The 18764-nt window shown below is 44.5% G+C and overlaps 1 protein-coding gene across 2 annotated transcripts in view; it reads left to right on the forward strand.

Annotated features, from left to right (window-relative positions):
• Positions 1-18764, forward strand: part of SRRM3 (serine/arginine repetitive matrix 3) — a 334709-nt gene that overhangs the window by 85319 nt on the left and 230626 nt on the right. For both annotated transcript variants that reach the window (XM_075264822.1, XM_075264824.1), the window contains exon 2: positions 13289-13376. The gene's annotated coding sequence lies outside the window, so the exon portion shown is untranslated. The remainder of the gene's footprint in view (positions 1-13288; positions 13377-18764) is intronic.

Here is an 18764-nt window from a genome sequence, read left to right on the forward strand (position 1 = left end):
ACCTGCAACAAAAAAAGGTGTGTTTCTGCAACATGGGGCTTTAGCCTTAAGGTGGATTTATTTAGTCACTTGTTATTGATACATATGGGAGTTATAGGAACTTTCCGTTTGTTGCCAGGGGTTTAGACAATAATGGCTGTGTGTAGAGTGATTGTGATGGCACAACATATTTACACTATCATACAATCAGTACACTGAATACTTTACATTATATCAAAGTGTCCTATCTTCAGTGTTGCCCCATGAACATATATAAAGAAATAATTACAAAAACATAGGGGTGTACTGACTTTCGTGAGATACTGTATGTAGGATATGTCTATATGAGCTATACAGTATGCATGCAATAGAGCCAGGGAAACCTTCTGACTGCATAGGTCATTCATTCTGTGATTATTTTTAGCTGTGTGTTGCACATCCTCACTTGATTGACATATAAGTAGTCATGCATTTCAATTGCTTCTAGACATCTGAAAGTGCAATCACATCCTACACCCCCTTATCTCTGCAAAGCTCAGTGCTGAGATCAGAAATCAGTCAAAGGAGACAAGACATTTAGAAAAGCTTTAGTGTTCCTTCTGTCATCAGTGTACTGGTGTCATACAAGATGAAATAGATTGAAGAAGAACACTGCAAACTTTGTGAGATTAGATGGCAACCCGCTGAACTCATTTTTAGAATCTGACAACCCTAGACACATATAACATGCTGGTAATGATGAGCAGGATCTGGGATGTTCGCCAGCTCATATCTAAATTCCTTGTCACGAAAATGTGTTTTCTAAATATATTTCAGCTTATCATATCTAACATCTAGTTAATATGCAATTACAGTGAAGTTGACAGCTCACGCAAATACTTCTTGGATAAAGTTTGCTAAAGCTGGACAATAATTATATTACGGCATAAGTCAGTATTTTTTTGGTGTTTCTTATATTACTTCTTGGTTTCTAGCTATATGCTGTATTTATACATAAGTAGTAGAGATGAGCGAACACTAAAATGTTCGAGGTTCGAAATTCGATTCGAACAGCCGCTCAATGTTCGTGTGTTCGAATGGGTTTCGAACCCCATTATAGTCTATGGGGAACAGATACTCGTTAAGGGGGAAACCCAAATCCGTGTCTGGAGGGTCACCAAGTCCACTATGACACCCCAGGAAATGATGCCAACACCTCTGGAATGACACTGGGACAGCAGGGGAAGCATGTCTGGGGGCATCTAACACACCAAAGACCCTCTATTACCCCAACATCACAGCTTAACAACTACACACTTTACACACTCAATACCTCCTCTCTGACAGTAGGAAAACACCTTGAAACATGTGTATTTGGCACTTGCAGTGAGGAGAGCTTGTCACCAGCAGTGAATTTGGCCCTTGTAGTAAGTTGAGGTTGGCACCAACATTTGTTTTGAAAATCAGGGTGGATTGAGCCTCTAACCAGCAGAGTTTGGGCAAATTCATGGTGGAGGGAGCCTCTAAACACCCCAGTTTGGGCAAATTCATGGTGGAGGGAGCCTCTAAAAACCCCAGTTTGGACCAATTCATGGTGGAGGGAGCCTCTAACCAGCCCAGTTTGGGCAAATTCATGGTGGAGGGAGCCTCTAAAAAACCCAGTTTGGACCAATTCATGGTGGAGGGAGCCTCTAACCAGCCCAGTTTGGGCAAATTCATGGTGGAGGGAGCCTCTAAACAGCCCAGTTTGGGCAAATTCATGGTGGAGGGAGCCTCTAAAAAACCCAGTTTGGACCAATTCATGGTGGAGGGAGCCTCTAACCAGCCCAGTTTGGGCAAATTCATGGTGGAGGGAGCCTCTAACCAGCCCAGTTTGGACCAATTAATGGTGGAGGGAGCCTCTAACCAGCCCAGTTTGGACCAATCAATGGTGGAGGGAGCCTCTAACCAGCCCAGTTTGGACCAATTAATGGTGGAGGGAGCCTCTAACCACCCCAGTTTGGACCAATTCATGGTGGAGGGAGCCTCTAAACAGCCAAGTTTGGACCAATTCATGGTGGAGGGAGCCTCTAAAAACCCCAGTTTGGACCAATTCATGGTGGAGGGAGCCTCTAACCAGCCCAGTTTGGGCAAATTCATGGTGGAGGGAGCCTCTAAACAGCCCAGTTTGGGCAAATTCATGGTGGAGGGAGCCTCTAACCAGCCCAGTTTGGACCAATTAATGGTGGAGGGAGCCGCTAAACAGCCCAGTTTGGGCAAATTCATGGTGGAGGGAGCCTCTAAACAGCCCAGTTTGGACCAATTCATGGTGGAGGGAGCCTCTAAAAAACCCAGTTTGGACCAATTCATGGTGGAGGGAGCCTCTAAACAGCCCAGTTTGGGCAAATTCATGGTGGAGGGAGCCTCTAAACAGCCCAGTTTGGGCAAATTCATGGTGGAGGGAGCCTCTAACCAGCCCATTTTGGACCAATTAATGGTGGAGGGAGCCTCTAAACAGCCAAGTTTTGGGAAATTCATGGTGGAGGGAGCCTCTAACCAGCCCAGTTTGGACCAATTCATGGTGGAGGGAGCCTCTAAACAGCCCAGTTTGGGCAAATTCATGGTGGAGGGAGCCTCTAAAAAACCCAGTTTGGACCAATTCATGGTGGAGGGAGCCTCTAACCAGCCCAGTTTGGACCAATTAATGGTGGAGGGAGCCTCTAAACAGCCAAGTTTGGACCAATTCATGGTGGAGGGAGCCTCTAAAAACCCCAGTTTGGACCAATTCATGGTGGAGGGAGCCTCTAACCAGCCCAGTTTGGGCAAATTCATGGTGGAGGGAGCCTCTAAACAGCCCAGTTTGGGCAAATTCATGGTGGAGGGAGCCTCTAACCAGCCCAGTTTGGACCAATTAATGGTGGAGGGAGCCGCTAAACAGCCCAGTTTGGACCAATTCATGGTGGAGGGAGCCTCTAAAAACCCCAGTTTGGACCAATTCATGGTGGAGGGAGCCTCTAAAAAACCCAGTTTGGACCAATTCATGGTGGAGGGAGCCTCTAACCAGCCCAGTTTGGACCAATTAATGGTGGAGGGAGCCTCTAAACAGCCAAGTTTGGACCAATTCATGGTGGAGGGAGCCTCTAAAAACCCCAGTTTGGACCAATTCATGGTGGAGGGAGCCTCTAACCAGCCCAGTTTGGACCAATTAATGGTGGAGGGAGCCTCTAACCAGCCCAGTTTGGACCAATTAATGGTGGAGGGAGCCTCTAACCACCCCAGTTTGGACCAATTCATGGTGGAGGGAGCCTCTAAAAACCCCAGTTTGGACCAATTCATGGTGGAGGGAGCCTCTAACCAGCCCAGTTTGGACCAATTCATGGTGGAGGGAGCCTCTAACCAGCCCAGTTTGGGCAAATTCATGGTGGAGGGAGCCTCTAACCAGCCCAGTTTGGACCAATTAATGGTGGAGGGAGCCGCTAAACAGCCCAGTTTGGGCAAATTCATGGTGGAGGGAGCCTCTAAACAGCCCAGTTTGGACCAATTCATGGTGGAGGGAGCCTCTAAAAAACCCAGTTTGGACCAATTCATGGTGGAGGGAGCCTCTAAACAGCCCAGTTTGGGCAAATTCATGGTGGAGGGAGCCTCTAACCAGCCCAGTTTGGACCAATTAATGGTGGAGGGAGCCTCTAAACAGCCAAGTTTTGGGAAATTCATGGTGGAGGGAGCCTCTAACCAGCCCAGTTTGGACCAATTAATGGTGGAGGGAGCCTCTAAACAGCCCAGTTTGGACCAATTCATGGTGGAGGGAGCCTCTAAACAGCCCAGTTTGGGCAAATTCATGGTGGAGGGAGCCTCTAAAAAACCCAGTTTGGACCAATTCATGGTGGAGGGAGCCTCTAACCAGCCCAGTTTGGGCAAATTCATGGTGGAGGGAGCCTCTAACCAGCCCAGTTTGGGCAAATTCATGGTGGAGGGAGCCTCTAACCAGCCCAGTTTGGACCAATTAATGGTGGAGGGAGCCGCTAAACAGCCCAGTTTGGACCAATTCATGGTGGAGGGAGCCTCTAAAAACCCCAGTTTGGACCAATTCATGGTGGAGGGAGCCTCTAAAAAACCCAGTTTGGACCAATTCATGGTGGAGGGAGCCTCTAACCAGCCCAGTTTGGGCAAATTCATGGTGGAGGGAGCCTCTAACCAGCAGAGTTGTGGGAAAGCAGGGTGGAGGGAGCCTCTAACCAGCAGAGTTGGTGGAAATCAGGGTGGAGGGAGCCTCTAACCAGCAGAGTTGGGGGAAATCATGTTGGAGGGAGCCTAGTATTAGCAGAATTGTGCAACGCTTATGGTGGATGAGTATGAGGATGCGGAGGAATTGGAGAGGTTGAGTACAGACATGGAGTTTCATGTTGGGGTGCTTTACACAGGTGGGCACAAAAATGAAGGCTCTATCCAGTGGTGGTTCATTTTTATCAAAGTGAGGCGGTCGGCACTCTCAGCTGACAGACGGGTGCGCTTGTCAGTGATGATGCCACCGGCTGCACTGAACACCCTCTCAGATAGGACGCTGGCGGCAGGACAGGACAGCACCTCCAAGGCATATAGGGCAAGTTCAAGCCACAGGTCCAACTTCGACACCCAATACGTGTAGGGCGCAGAGGGGTCGGAGAGGACAGGGCTGTGGTCGGAAAGGTATTCCCGCAACATGCGCCTATACTTCTCACGCCTGGTGACACTAGGACCCTCCGTGGCGGCACTTTGGCGAGGGGGTGCCATCAAGGTGTCCCAGACCTTAGACAGTGTGCCCCTCGTTTGTGTGGACCGGTGAGAACTTGGTTGCCTACTGGAGGAACTGCCCTCCCTGCCGCCAACGTCACATGCTGGAAACATCTCCATCATATTCTGCACCAATTGCCTGTGGCAAGCATTGATGCGATTGGCCCTCCCCTCTACCGGAATAAAAGACGAGATGTTGTTTTTATACCGGGGGTCAAGGATAGCAAAGATCCAGTACTGGTTGTCCTCCATGATTTTGACAATACGCTTGTCGGTTGTAAAGCACCCCAACATGAACTCAGCCATGTCTGCCACAGTGTTAGTTGGCATGACTCCTCTGGCCCCACCGGAAAGTTCAATCTCCATTTCCTCCTCATCCTCCATGTCTACCCATCCGCGCTGCAACAATGGGACGATTCGAAGTTGCCCGGAAGCCTCCTGTATCACCATCACATCATCGGACAACTCTTCTTCCTCCTCCTCCTCCTCCTCCATTAAACGCAGTGAAGCGGACAGATGTGTGGACCTACTCTCCAGCTGTGACGGATCGGATGCTATCCCTAACTCCTCTGTGTGATCTGAGTTATCCCTGATGTCAATCAGGGATTCTCTCAGAACACACAAGAGCGGGATTGTAAGGCTCACCATCGCATCCTCAGAGCTCACCCTCCTTGTGGACTCCTCAAAGACCCGTAGGATGTCACAAAGGTCTCTCATCCATGGCCACTCATGGATGTGAAACTGAGGCAGCTGACTTTGTGGCACCCTAGGGTTTTGTAGCTGGTATTCCATCAAAGGTCTCTGCTGCTCAACCACTCTATTCAACATCTGAAACGTTGAGTTCCAGCGTGTGGGGACGTCGCACAAAAGCCGGTGTTGTGGCACATGCAGGCGTTGCTGGAGAGATTTTAAGCTAGCAGCGGCTACTGTCGACTTGCGAAAGTGGGCGCACATGCGCCGCACTTTCACCAGTAGCTCTGGAACATTGGGGTAGCTCTTTAGGAAACGTTGCACCACTAGGTTGAAGACGTGGGCCAGGCATGGAACATGTTGGAGTCCGGCAAGCTCCAGAGCTGCTACCAGGTTCCGGCCGTTATCACAAACGACCATGCCTGGGCCCAGGTGCAGCGGCTCAAACCATATTGCCGTCTCATCGAGGAGGGCATCCCTCACCTCGGAGGCAGTGTGCTGTCTGTCCCCCAAGCTGATCAGCTTCAGCACAGCCTGCTGACGTCTACCAACGCCAGTGCTGCAACGTTTCCAACTCGTAGCTGGGGTCAATCTAACAGCGGAGGAGGAGGCGGTGGCGGAGGAGGAGGCGGTGGCGGAGGAGGAGGCGGTAGAGGAGGAGGAGGGGGGTGTTCTTCTCGTGTCCCTGCCAGGAATGTTAGGCGGGGAGACGAGGTACACCGGGCCAGTTTGGGAAGCAGTCCCAGCCTCAACTACATTCACCCAGTGTGCCGTCAGTGAAATGTAGCGTCCCTGTCCGCATGCACTTGTCCACGCGTCGGTGGTCAAGTGGACCTTTGTGCAAAGCGCGGAACTAAGGGCCCGCCTGATGTTGAGTGACACGTGCTGGTGCAAGGCGGGGACGGCACACCGGGAGAAGTAGTGACGGCTAGGGACGGCATAGCGAGGTGCCGCAGTTGCCATCAGGTCCAGGAAGGCGGGAGTTTCAACAAGCCGGAACGCCAACATCTCCTGGGCCAGCAGTTTAGCGATGTTGGCGTTCAAGGCTTGCGCGTGTGGGTGGTTAGCAGTGTATTTCTGCCGCCGCTCCAATGTCTGAGAGATGGTGGGTTGTTGTAAAGAAACGCCTGATGGTGCCTTTGATGGTGCAGGAGAAGGAGATAAGACAGGACCAGGGGAGGATGAGGTAGAAGTCAACAAAGTGGCGGAGGCAGATGAAGTGGTGTCCTGGCTCGTCCTCTGGAGTGCATCGCCAGCACAGTCAGCAGTGGCAGTGGCAGAGGCAGAGGCAGTGGCAGAGGCAGTGGCAGTGGCGTGAACGGCAGGCGGCCTTTGTCCTGCCGTTGCTGCCTGCCACTGATTCCAGTGCTTGGATTCCAAATGACGGCGCATTGAAGTGGTGGACAGGTTGCTCTTCTCAGAGCCCCTAATCAATTTCGAGAGGCAAATTGTGCAGACAACACTATATCTGTCCTCGGCGCATTCCTTGAAAAAACTCCACACCTTCGAGAAACGTGCCCTCGAGGTGGGAGTTTTTCGGGGCTGGGTACGAACTGGAACATCTTGGGAGATTCCGGGTGTGGCCTGGCTTCGCCTAAGCTGCTGACCTCTGCCTCTGCCTCTAGCTACCCTTTTTGGTGCTGCACCTGCCTCAACATCCACACTACTTTCCCCGCTTGACATCCCCCCTGTCCAGGTCGGGTCAGTGTCCTCATCATCCACCACTTCCTCTTCCAACTCCTGTCTCATCTCCTCCTCCCGCACAATGCGCCGGTCAACTGGATGCCCTGACGGCAACTGCGTCACATCATCGTCGATGAGGGTGGGTTGCTGGTCATCCACCACCAAATCGAACGGAGATGGAGGAGACTCTAGTGTTTGAGCATCTGGACACAGATGCTCCTCTGTTAGGTTCGTGGAATCGTGACGTGGAGAGGCAGGTTGAGGGACAATGAAAGGAGCGGAGAACAGCTCTGGGGAGCAGGGACAGTTTGGGTTATTGTTCTGTAAAGCTTCGGAATTTTGGGAGGAAGGAAGACAAGACTGTTGGGTAATAGGAGGAGAGGAGGCAGAGTCTGACTGGCTGCTGGACAATGTGCTGTAAGCGTTCTCTGACAGCCATTGCAAGACCTGTTCCTGGTTCTCGGGCCTACTAAGGTTTGTACCCTGCAGTTTAGTTAATGTGGCAAGCAACCCTGGCACTGTGGAGTGGCGCAATGCTTGCTGCCCCACAGGAGTAGGCACGGGACGCCCTGTGGCTTCACTGCTACCTTGCTCCCCAGAACCATTCCCCCGACCTCGCCCACGGCCTCGTCCACATCCCTTTCTGGGAGCCTTGCGCATTTTGAATTCCTAGTTAGAAATTGGCACTGTATACCAGTAGTAAAAATTGTGGGTGCACGTAACCCCAATATATTCTTTGAATTACCAGTCAGAAACTGGCACTATATGGCAGTAGCAAGAAATGAGGGTATTTATAACCCCAATATATTCTTTGAATTCCCAGTCAGACAATGGCACTGTATACCAGTAGTAAAAATTGTGGGTGCACGTAACCCCAATATATTCTTTGAATTACCAGTCAGAAACTGGCACTATATGGCAGTAGCAAGAAATGAGGGTATTTATAACCCCAATATATTCTTTGAATTCCCAGTCAGACAATGGCACTGTATACCAGTAGTAAAAATTGTGGGTGCACGTAACCCCAATATATTCTTTGAATTCCCAGTCAGACACTGGCACTATATGGCAGTAGCAAGAAATGAGGGTATTTGTATTCCCAATATACTCTTTGAATTCCCAGTCAGACAATGGCACTGTATACCAGTAGTAAAAATTGTGGGTGCACGTAACCCCAATATATTCTTTGAATTACCAGTCAGAAACTGGCACTATATGGCAGTAGCAAGAAATGAGGGTATTTGTATTCCCAATATATTCTTTGAATTCCCAGTCAGACAATGGCACTGTATACCAGTAGTAAAAATTGTGGGTGCACGTAACCCCAATATATTCTTTGAATTCCCAGTCAGACACTGGCACTATATGGCAGTAGCAAGAAATGAGGGTATTTGTATTCCCAATATATTCTTTGAATTCCCAGTCAGACAATGGCACTGTATACCAGTAGTAAAAATTGTGGGTGCACGTAACCCCAATATATTCTTTGAATTACCAGTCAGAAACTGGCACTATATGGCAGTAGCAAGAAATGAGGGTATTTATAACCCCAATATATTCTTTGAATTCCCAGTCAGACAATGGCACTGTATACCAGTAGTAAAAATTGTGGGTGCACGTAACCCCAATATATTCTTTGAATTCCCAGTCAGACACTGGCACTATATGGCAGTAGCAAGAAATGAGGGTATTTGTATTCCCAATATACTCTTTGAATTCCCAGTCAGACAATGGCACTGTATACCAGTAGTAAAAATTGTGGGTGCACGTAACCCCAATATATTCTTTGAATTACCAGTCAGAAACTGGCACTATATGGCAGTAGCAAGAAATGAGGGTATTTATAACCCCAATATATTCTTTGAATTCCCAGTCAGACAATGGCACTGTATACCAGTAGTAAAAATTGTGGGTGCACGTAACCCCAATATATTCTTTGAATTCCCAGTCAGACACTGGCACTATATGGCAGTAGCAAGAAATGAGGGTATTTGTATTCCCAATATACTCTTTGAATTCCCAGTCAGACAATGGCACTGTATACCAGTAGTAAAAATTGTGGGTGCACGTAACCCCAATATATTCTTTGAATTACCAGTCAGAAACTGGCACTATATGGCAGTAGCAAGAAATGAGGGTATTTGTATTCCCAATATATTCTTTGAATTCCCAGTCAGACAATGGCACTGTATACCAGTAGTAAAAATTGTGGGTGCACGTAACCCCAATATATTCTTTGAATTCCCAGTCAGACACTGGCACTATATGGCAGTAGCAAGAAATGAGGGTATTTGTATTCCCAATATATTCTTTGAATTCCCAGTCAGACAATGGCACTGTATACCAGTAGTAAAAATTGTGGGTGCACGTAACCCCAATATATTCTTTGAATTACCAGTCAGAAACTGGCACTATATGGCAGTAGCAAGAAATGAGGGTATTTATAACCCCAATATATTCTTTGAATTCCCAGTCAGACAATGGCACTGTATACCAGTAGTAAAAATTGTGGGTGCACGTAACCCCAATATATTCTTTGAATTCCCAGTCAGACAATGGCACTGTATACCAGTAGTAAAAATTGTGGGTGCACGTAACCCCAATATATTCTTTGAATTACCAGTCAGAAACTGGCACTATATGGCAGTAGCAAGAAATGAGGGTATTTATAACCCCAATATATTCTTTGAATTCCCAGTCAGACAATGGCACTGTATACCAGTAGTAAAAATTGTGGGTGCACGTAACCCCAATATATTCTTTGAATTCCCAGTCAGACACTGGCACTATATGGCAGTAGCAAGAAATGAGGGTATTTGTATTCCCAATATACTCTTTGAATTCCCAGTCAGACAATGGCACTGTATACCAGTAGTAAAAATTGTGGGTGCACGTAACCCCAATATATTCTTTGAATTACCAGTCAGAAACTGGCACTATATGGCAGTAGCAAGAAATGAGGGTATTTGTATTCCCAATATATTCTTTGAATTCCCAGTCAGACAATGGCACTGTATACCAGTAGTAAAAATTGTAGGTGCACGTAACCCCAATATATTCTTTGAATTCCCAGTCAGACACTGGCACTATATGGCAGTAGCAAGAAATGAGGGTATTTGTATTCCCAATATATTCTTTGAATTCCCAGTCAGACAATGGCACTGTATACCAGTAGTAAAAATTGTGGGTGCACGTAACCCCAATATATTCTTTGAATTCCCAGTCAGACACTGGCACTATATGGCAGTAGCAAGAAATGAGGGTATTTGTATTCCCAATATATTCTTTGAATTCCCAGTCAGACAATGGCACTGTATACCAGTAGTAAAAATTGTGGGTGCACGTAACCCCAATATATTCTTTGAATTCCCAGTCAGACACTGGCACTATATGGCAGTAGCAAGAAATGAGGGTATTTGTATTCCCAATATATTCTTTGAATTCCCAGTCAGACAATGGCACTGTATACCAGTAGTAAAAATTGTGGGTGCACGTAACCCCAATATATTCTTTGAATTCCCAGTCAGACACTGGCACTATATGGCAGTAGCAAGAAATGAGGGTATTTGTATTCCCAATATATTCTTTGAATTCCCAGTCAGACAATGGCACTGTATACCAGTAGTAAAAATTGTGGGTGCACGTAACCCCAATATATTCTTTGAATTACCAGTCAGACACTGGCACTATATGGCAGTAGCAAGAAATGAGGGTATTTGTATTCCCAATATATTCTTTGAATTCCCAGTCAGACAATGGCACTGTATACCAGTAGTAAAAATTGTGGGTGTATATAGCCCCAATTCTATTGCTAGGGGACTTGCAGGGTATTTCTGGGGTGAAGGTGGGGGGGCACACCGTTGGAACGGGTATCGGGGTATATATCGGGTATACGGGAATACACTGACAGTGTATTCCATTCAGGATCCTGGGAAAGCTGGGTTGCGGCGATTGAGCCCATCAGTGCCACGTTACACTGACAAGCTTCTCCCTGGAATTTAGCTCTTATAAGAGCTGTTGGTTGTCTTCTCCTTCCTATCCTAGCCTGTCCCTGCCTACCCAGAATCTAAGCCCTAGCTAGCTGGACGGAAACCTCCGTCCTCGGTGAATTGCAAGCTCAGAATGACGCGAACCTGGGCGGCGCTGTTCTTTTAAATTAGAGGTCACATGTTTTCGGCAGCCAATGGGTTTTGCCTACTTTTCTCAACGTCACCGGTGTCGTAGTTCCTGTCCCACCTACCCTGCGCTGTTATTGGAGCAAAAAAGGCGCCAGGGAAGGTGGGAGGGGAATCGAGTAATGGCGCACTTTACCACGCGGTGTTCGATTCGATTCGAACATGCCGAACAGCCTAATATCCGATCGAACATGAGTTCGATAGAACACTGTTCGCTCATCTCTAATAAGTAGCCCAAAGTATGCAGACACATAGCTGAATTATCGGTTTCTTGTGTTTCAGGCACCCAATCCTGCAATCTCCATAAAAAGCACTAGTAGTAGGGAACATGCTGAAGGACTCAGTGAGGGAGATATATTATGCCTTGTATGCTACTGCATGAGTTGTGCCGCAGAGGAGTCCATTGAGGCTCTGTTGACCAAGAGTCCACACAAGCATGGAGCCAGCCCTGTTCCTTCTCATTTACTGATCTAGGTAAATGGCTGTCATTGCTGTACTGTAGCTTCATAGACACAGGCCTTGTTGTCCCCCAGCACTACTAGAAACTGAAATAACTAGAGTACAGCAAAATTAACTGTGTTCCAAAGTTTATTCATTAGGGAGCCTGGCATACTCTGTAAGAAATCATTGGGCTTTGTTCATATTTAATGTGGAATAACGGTAATAGAAATATCTGCTTTATGCCTTATACAGATATTTCCGAGCTAGTTTAATCGTATTTCAATCCTTTCTTGAAATAGCCCACAATGGCCATTAGAGCTGTCATACTATTTTTATACTTCTTGGTTTCCGTTGCTTCCTTGTTAGTTTTGCTGTATAGACTGGGACAGAATGAATACATTGATCTGATTATAATGAGAGAGTGAGTAAGTAAAAGGCATTTTCTATGCAAAATATATTGATGGCCAGTCCTAAAGGTAGGTCATCAATTATGACACCCAACATCCAAAAACCACAGCTCATACACTGAGGATGGAGCAGGAAGCAGAAACCTCTGTTCTCTGTGTAGTTTCCAGACCAGGTATTGCAGATCTGCTCCCATTCATTTCAGTAGGACCAAAGCTGCCACGACTCTGTTCAACCAGTACACAGAAAACAGAGCTGTCTGCTTTCTATGGGTCAGTGCACAAAAAAGGCTCTATTGGGAGGCTTTTTTTTGGAGGCTGATTTTGAGGCGGATTCAGCGTCAAACTCAGCGCCAAAAAAATCTGTGTGCACTGACCCTACTCCATTCTTTATCTGAGAACAGCTAATGGATGGGCTGCTGGGAGCCAGAACCCTATAGAACTTTAGGATAGGCCATCAATAGTTTTAGCCTGGAAAACCCACGTGATGATGGCTCTGTTGTAGGAGGTATAACATAAAGCAGATAGTATCACTATGCATTATACTGTACTCTGTACTACAGTACATCTGACAAACACACATAAATATCAGAGGGCAGCAGATCATGTGAAAATATAAGATTTGTGTCATTCTCAAAACTTTTGGCCATGACTGTATACAGATTAAGGCTCTCTATGAATATCCCAATCCAAGAGAACTTTATTGAAACTAAAATTAAATGCATAAGGCGTCCTATAAGGAATTTTTAATTTGAGCAATAACAACTTACTTTTTTGATTCCTTAGCCATATAATACATTTTCCTCTCATATAATACATCTTACTCTCTTAAATATAGAGTGTTGACTGATTTCCTGTGGATTTTGTTGATAGTATTTTGTGCTGGCTCAAACCTGTTCCATTTAGAGTGTCTGATGTGCAATTATGTGCTCAATGAGAAATGAAAATATTATCGCTGCATTATTGCAAAATTAGCATTTATGAGGGTTCAGAATAATTATATGAATTATATTATTTTTATAATAAAACCACAATGGAAATAAAATGCTGGCATCCTAGAGAGTCAACATAGATAAGAAACAATTGAAATGGTGTTGCCCACTGTAAATGTCATTTCTTGTTATTGACCGTTGGCTTGTTCCTTAATAACTGGTTGAACCTTAATGAATAATAATGTTCTTTCTGCAGGTGTTCCAGTACTATGAGGAATCTATCACATTGCATGATCTGACCTCTGAAATTCACTCCAAATATTCTCCATCACCAGACTTGACAGGTAATTGTATACTAAGTTTATTCATATTCTCTCTAAAAGTTTGAGGGGGGAAATATTTATATTTATTATATTCTGATTCCGGCAAACAGATCCACCCGAGATGTACCAGAATTATTAAGAGGCTGGAGACTCGTACTAGAGATGGCTTTGAGTTGTGAAATTACATGTACAGGTGGACGACTATCTGTCTTTTACCTGAGTGTTTCTGGCTTTGGTCACATCTCACAGTGAAGAAACTGATGAAGACTTGGATAGGAAACACCAGTCTTAATAATCTCTCCACTATATATTAATGGGGAAGGATGTCTCCATGTTTTACATGTCTTTTATATCAATATTTGTAAAAGACTTATGCTGACTTGTAACACGACTTAGAGATGAGCGAACACTGTTCGGATCAGCCGATCCGAACAGCACGCTCCCATAGAAATGAATGGAAGCAACTGGCACGCAGACTGCTGTTCCGAACAGTGTTTGCTCATCTCTACGTCACTTGAATTTTATCGACAATTGCACTTAAAGATACCGGATTAACCCTTTCGCTGTTAGAGGTTTTTGGAATATTTGCACCTTAATTTCCACAGGTTTGAGTTGGACAAATAAAACCTAACATTAAAAAATTATATTAACCCCCATACCTATATATTTTCTGAAAGGAGATATCAGCAAAATTGTCAAAATGCCACTTGTTACTGTATATGAACAGACACCTTCTTGCAATTTTGATTAAACTGTGTGGGGTTTTTTTTTTGTTTTTTTTTTAAATACAAATACATTTGTATTAGATGCTAAAAGTGGAAACCAAACAAAAAGTTATATGCTCCACACCTGCTAAAAATAAGAGTTCAACATGTGCAGAGTTCATTCATATTACGTATGCCTATGCCTGCATGCATATAATCTTTATAAAATCACCATACCTGGAAGGAACAAAAATCTGCTCTGAGACTAAGGCTCCATGTAGCAGCCCTCAGCAAAAAAGCATTACAGGAAAACTACAGCAGCAACACACAGTGCTTTTTACATTTCATTTGTACTGTAGGTGCAAAAAAATACACCCACTATTATGCCCATCTGAAATCTTCCAAAAACTGAGATTTTATATGGTAACATTCATTGGGGGAAAATGTGTTATCTGACTGATGGAACGTTATTGCTATTATTTTAGTGTGTAACAGATATCGCTAGAGAGGCAGTCAGCATATTTTACTCTATAAAGATCAGGTATGGACAGGGACAGGGTCAAATGTAAACTTTATTGATGACTTTGTCTATGTGTTATGTAGGTGTTTGATGCAACTCTTTTGGCTCTGTGATCTGGGTCACAGCGCATATAAACTTACTGGTTATGTTCAGAGGGGTATTACAGAAGAATACCCCTGTGATTACGCTCAGAGGGGTATTACATTATCCTTCTATGTGACTATCAGAGAGCAAAAGTATATTATGCTATCTGATTGCTAGGAGAGGGGATAACATGAACACTTTAGAACCCCAAATCTCAGGATCTGTTAGGGTTATGAAGATGATCTTAGATTAATTTTAAGGATGAGAAACCCATCATGATTCCCTGTCCTGAATTGAGATCTGCATTGGGATCTCCATGCCAAAAGCATTTTCACCAGCGAATCACTCCAGATCTATAAGGGCTATCACAATCATTTTGGCATCATTTTAAGATAAGATCCCTAACAGATCCTGAGAAATCTGCAGTAGTACCAAGGACGTTTTACATGCATCCTCGGCTACTGAAGTGCCACCCTATCCGGACGTATGATGTAGGCCCATGGCAGGGAAAAAGTGAAATAAAAATAAAAGAGGCAAAAAATGATTAGGACAGACCTGTGTCCACTTCTGTCCATCACTGCAATGTTTTATTTCCTGTTTCTTTTTTAAGCATGGAGTTTCAATGGAGAAAACATGCAAAATTTATCACAACTCCTTACATACTCCTTCTCATTGGCTTGGAGGGAAAGGTGACCTCCTATTGTACTAACTAGTAGGAATCTCAGTGGCTATTCCCCATTGACCTATTATATTAGCTCTCTAGTGCATAAGTGATATATTTTTGTGACTGGAATACCTTTTTAGGCTGAGACCACATGTTGTGGAAATTCATTTTTTGAGCCAAAGGCAAAAGTGGATTTCCTGAAAGGAAGAAAAATAAATGAAGAGTATGGCAAAGTCCCATGTAGAGAAACACAACTTTTTTAGTGCAGCTTTTGAAATTACAGCTGGAACCACATCAAAACTGCATGCATTTTTTCTGTTGAAATTTTGATGAAATTGTAACTGCATAACAACTGCTGCACCATGTGAATGCATCCTCAAAGTTACACCATCCTAGCACATACAAATAATCACTTTTTATCATGCTCCTCAGTGGCCCACCATGCAGTACATGCTCCTTAGTGCTCCTCAGACACCAAATATTGCTCCCCATTGGCCCCCAGAACCTCATAATGTTCCCCAGTGGCCACCAGACACCAAATAATGCTTTCCACTGGCCCCTAGACACCTAATAATGTCTCCCAATGGCCCCCAGGTAAGTAGTAATACTCCCCAGTGGCCACCACTCAAGTAGTAATGTTCCACAGTAGCTCTCAGGTAAGTAATAATGTGCCCTGTGATCCTCAAACAAATAATAATATTCTCCAGTGGCCCCCAGACAAGTAATAATGTACCCTATTGGCCTCCAGACAAGTGATAATGTCCCCAGTGGCTCCAGACATGTATTAATATCGCACAGTGTACCCCATATGACTAATTATGGTGCCAAGACAAGTAATAATGTTTCCCCAGACAAATAATAATGTCCCCCAGTGCCTCCCAGGCAAGTAATACTGTCCCCCAGTGGCCCCATTACAACTAATGTTCCCCCAGTGGCTACCAGACAAGCAATAATGCCCCCTAGTGGCTCCTAGACGAGTAGCATCTCCCAATGGCCCCCAGAGAAATAATTATGTTCCCAGTGGCTCCCAGAGAACTAATAATGTCCCCCATTGGCCCTCTGACAAATAGTAATGTCTCCCGGTGGCCCCCTGACAACTAATAATGTCCCCCAGTTAGGAATCGCTGGTCTACACACCTAGATATGGTTATGTTCATGGGAATACCCCTTTAAGTCAAGAGTTTCAGGACTTCAGTAGTCAAACAATAGTTTAATAGAAGAGAGAAATGTGACCTGAAGAATTATCCCCTTTCTAGGTCAATAAATATGTTAAAATCATGACAGAAGCAGAATTCTGTTTATGTCTTTTTGTGCAGTATTTTGTTGGCCTATATCCACCTTTAGAAATAATTTATTTTAAGCCGTAGCGTACCGCATTAAGAGGCTTAGACTATACATAAGCTGGTTGACCAAGCATGGCTTCTTAAAAATAAACAGCCTGTAGACTTTTTTAAGATAAATGAAGAAAGAACAGAATGTGAGCTCTTAAACATATGACATAAAGGTTGATTGTGTGCACTAAACCAAAAAGCTATTGGTAAAGGTATACAAAGTTTTCATCTTGCCTTCGAGTTTCTATATCCATTTACAAACAGAGCAATATTTAAAAATATGTTTTTACTTATCCATTAAACTTATCAGTAAATCATCCTGTTTTCAGGGGTTGTCCCACAATTAAATATTCATTTACTCCATCACATCATCTAAAACATGACCGATTTTCAATTGTAATGCCGCTGTATCCTAATATTGTAGATATTAATGTTACATATAGCAGATTTTGATTCTGTGATACAAGATCCACCTAATGTGTCTAGTGCAGGTGGTCACAACAGCTCAGTCTGAATCCTCTACGGTAGGCAACAAAGTGATTGTTGCTATTGTTCAATGCCTACCAGTAAGAATTGGCTTCTTCTCACCAGCATTAGACTTAAGTGGAATTTATAGAAAACATTTTTTTTTAATTATTCCAGATGAAAAAATGTAATGTTTTTGTAATCTAACAATCTGTAAAATACAGTATTTCATTGTGGGATAACCCATTTTAACTTATGTGTATCTAACTTATTGCTTCAAATGCATTGTAGTCAATGATATCTCATCAAGAGGTACACTCTGGGAGCATTTTTATAGGGCAGTGGGGGATCCCTTTACACCCTCTCATGGTAAGACCCATTGTCCAATTAAACCACACCTGTAATCATTTACATATCTGCCTGAGACATAACTACGTGCCAAGTTCTGCAGCAATCGGACATTTCTAACCGAATATATTTTTTGCCAATGATTGTATTTCCATGGTAACAGACTACAAAGAAACCCTATGCAGTCTGAATCATGCAATGGCCCCTTTCTTCTTGATAGATTACTATATATGTTTTATAAAGATATAGGGTATTTTATCTAGAAAACAATACAGTGACTCAGGAGGATCAAATAAAATCCATTTTTAAGTCTGGAGCTACAAATTTGCTAGTCAATGAGCAAAATACACTGGTTGTCAAAGCAGAGATGGATAATAGAAAACACAAATACAAATTCAACGGCTGCTGTCAAACTAAAATTTTCTAGTGTTCCCAGATTGACAGGATATATTTTATATAACAACTAGAGGGAGGACCCGGCTTCGCACGGGTATATTACATTTTATGTTTGTGTAGTGGCCCCATAAGAATTGTCCAATTTTGCATTGGTGTATTTTGTATGTGGTTTGTGTGTATGTCCATAAGCGTCATGTGATTATGTGTATCTCATTTTGAATGTCAGTGAAAAACCTGTGATCAGTTGTTATGGATACCTGGAGTAAAGCTGTATCTAATCCTTCCCCATGTAGTACTGTGTTTAGATGCAAGTATCTAATCCTACGGCATGTGGTACTGTGTGCAGACGTGTGTATCTAATCCTATGGCGTGTACAACTGTGTGAAGACACGTGTATCTAATCCTCCCCTGTGTGGTATTGTGTGAAGAGGCGCGTATCTAATCCTATGGCGTGTGGAACTGTGTGTAGACGCGCGTATCCAATCCCCCAGCATGTGGTACTGTGTGCAGACGCGCGTATCTAATCCTATGGCATGTGGTAGTGTGTGTAGATGCGCGTATCTAATCCTCCCCCGTGTGGTACTGTGTGCAGACGCGCGTATCTAATCCTCCCCGTGTGGTACTGTGTGCAGACGCGCGTATCTAATCCTCCCCCATGTGGTACTGTGTGCAGATGCGTGTATCTAATCCTCCCCCGTGTGGTACTGTGTGCGGAGACGCGTATCTAATTCTCTGACTTGTGGTACTGTTTGCAGAGGCATGTATCTAATCCTCCAAAGTGTGGTACTGTGTGCACACACACACGTATCTAATCCTCCCCTGTGTGGTATTGTGTGAAGACGCGCGTATCTAATCCTTCGGCGTATGTAACTATGTGTAGATGCGCGTATCTAATCC

Source organism: Leptodactylus fuscus, chromosome 2 (assembly GCF_031893055.1).
Source record: "Leptodactylus fuscus isolate aLepFus1 chromosome 2, aLepFus1.hap2, whole genome shotgun sequence".
Lineage (NCBI taxonomy): Eukaryota > Metazoa > Chordata > Amphibia > Anura > Leptodactylidae > Leptodactylus > Leptodactylus fuscus.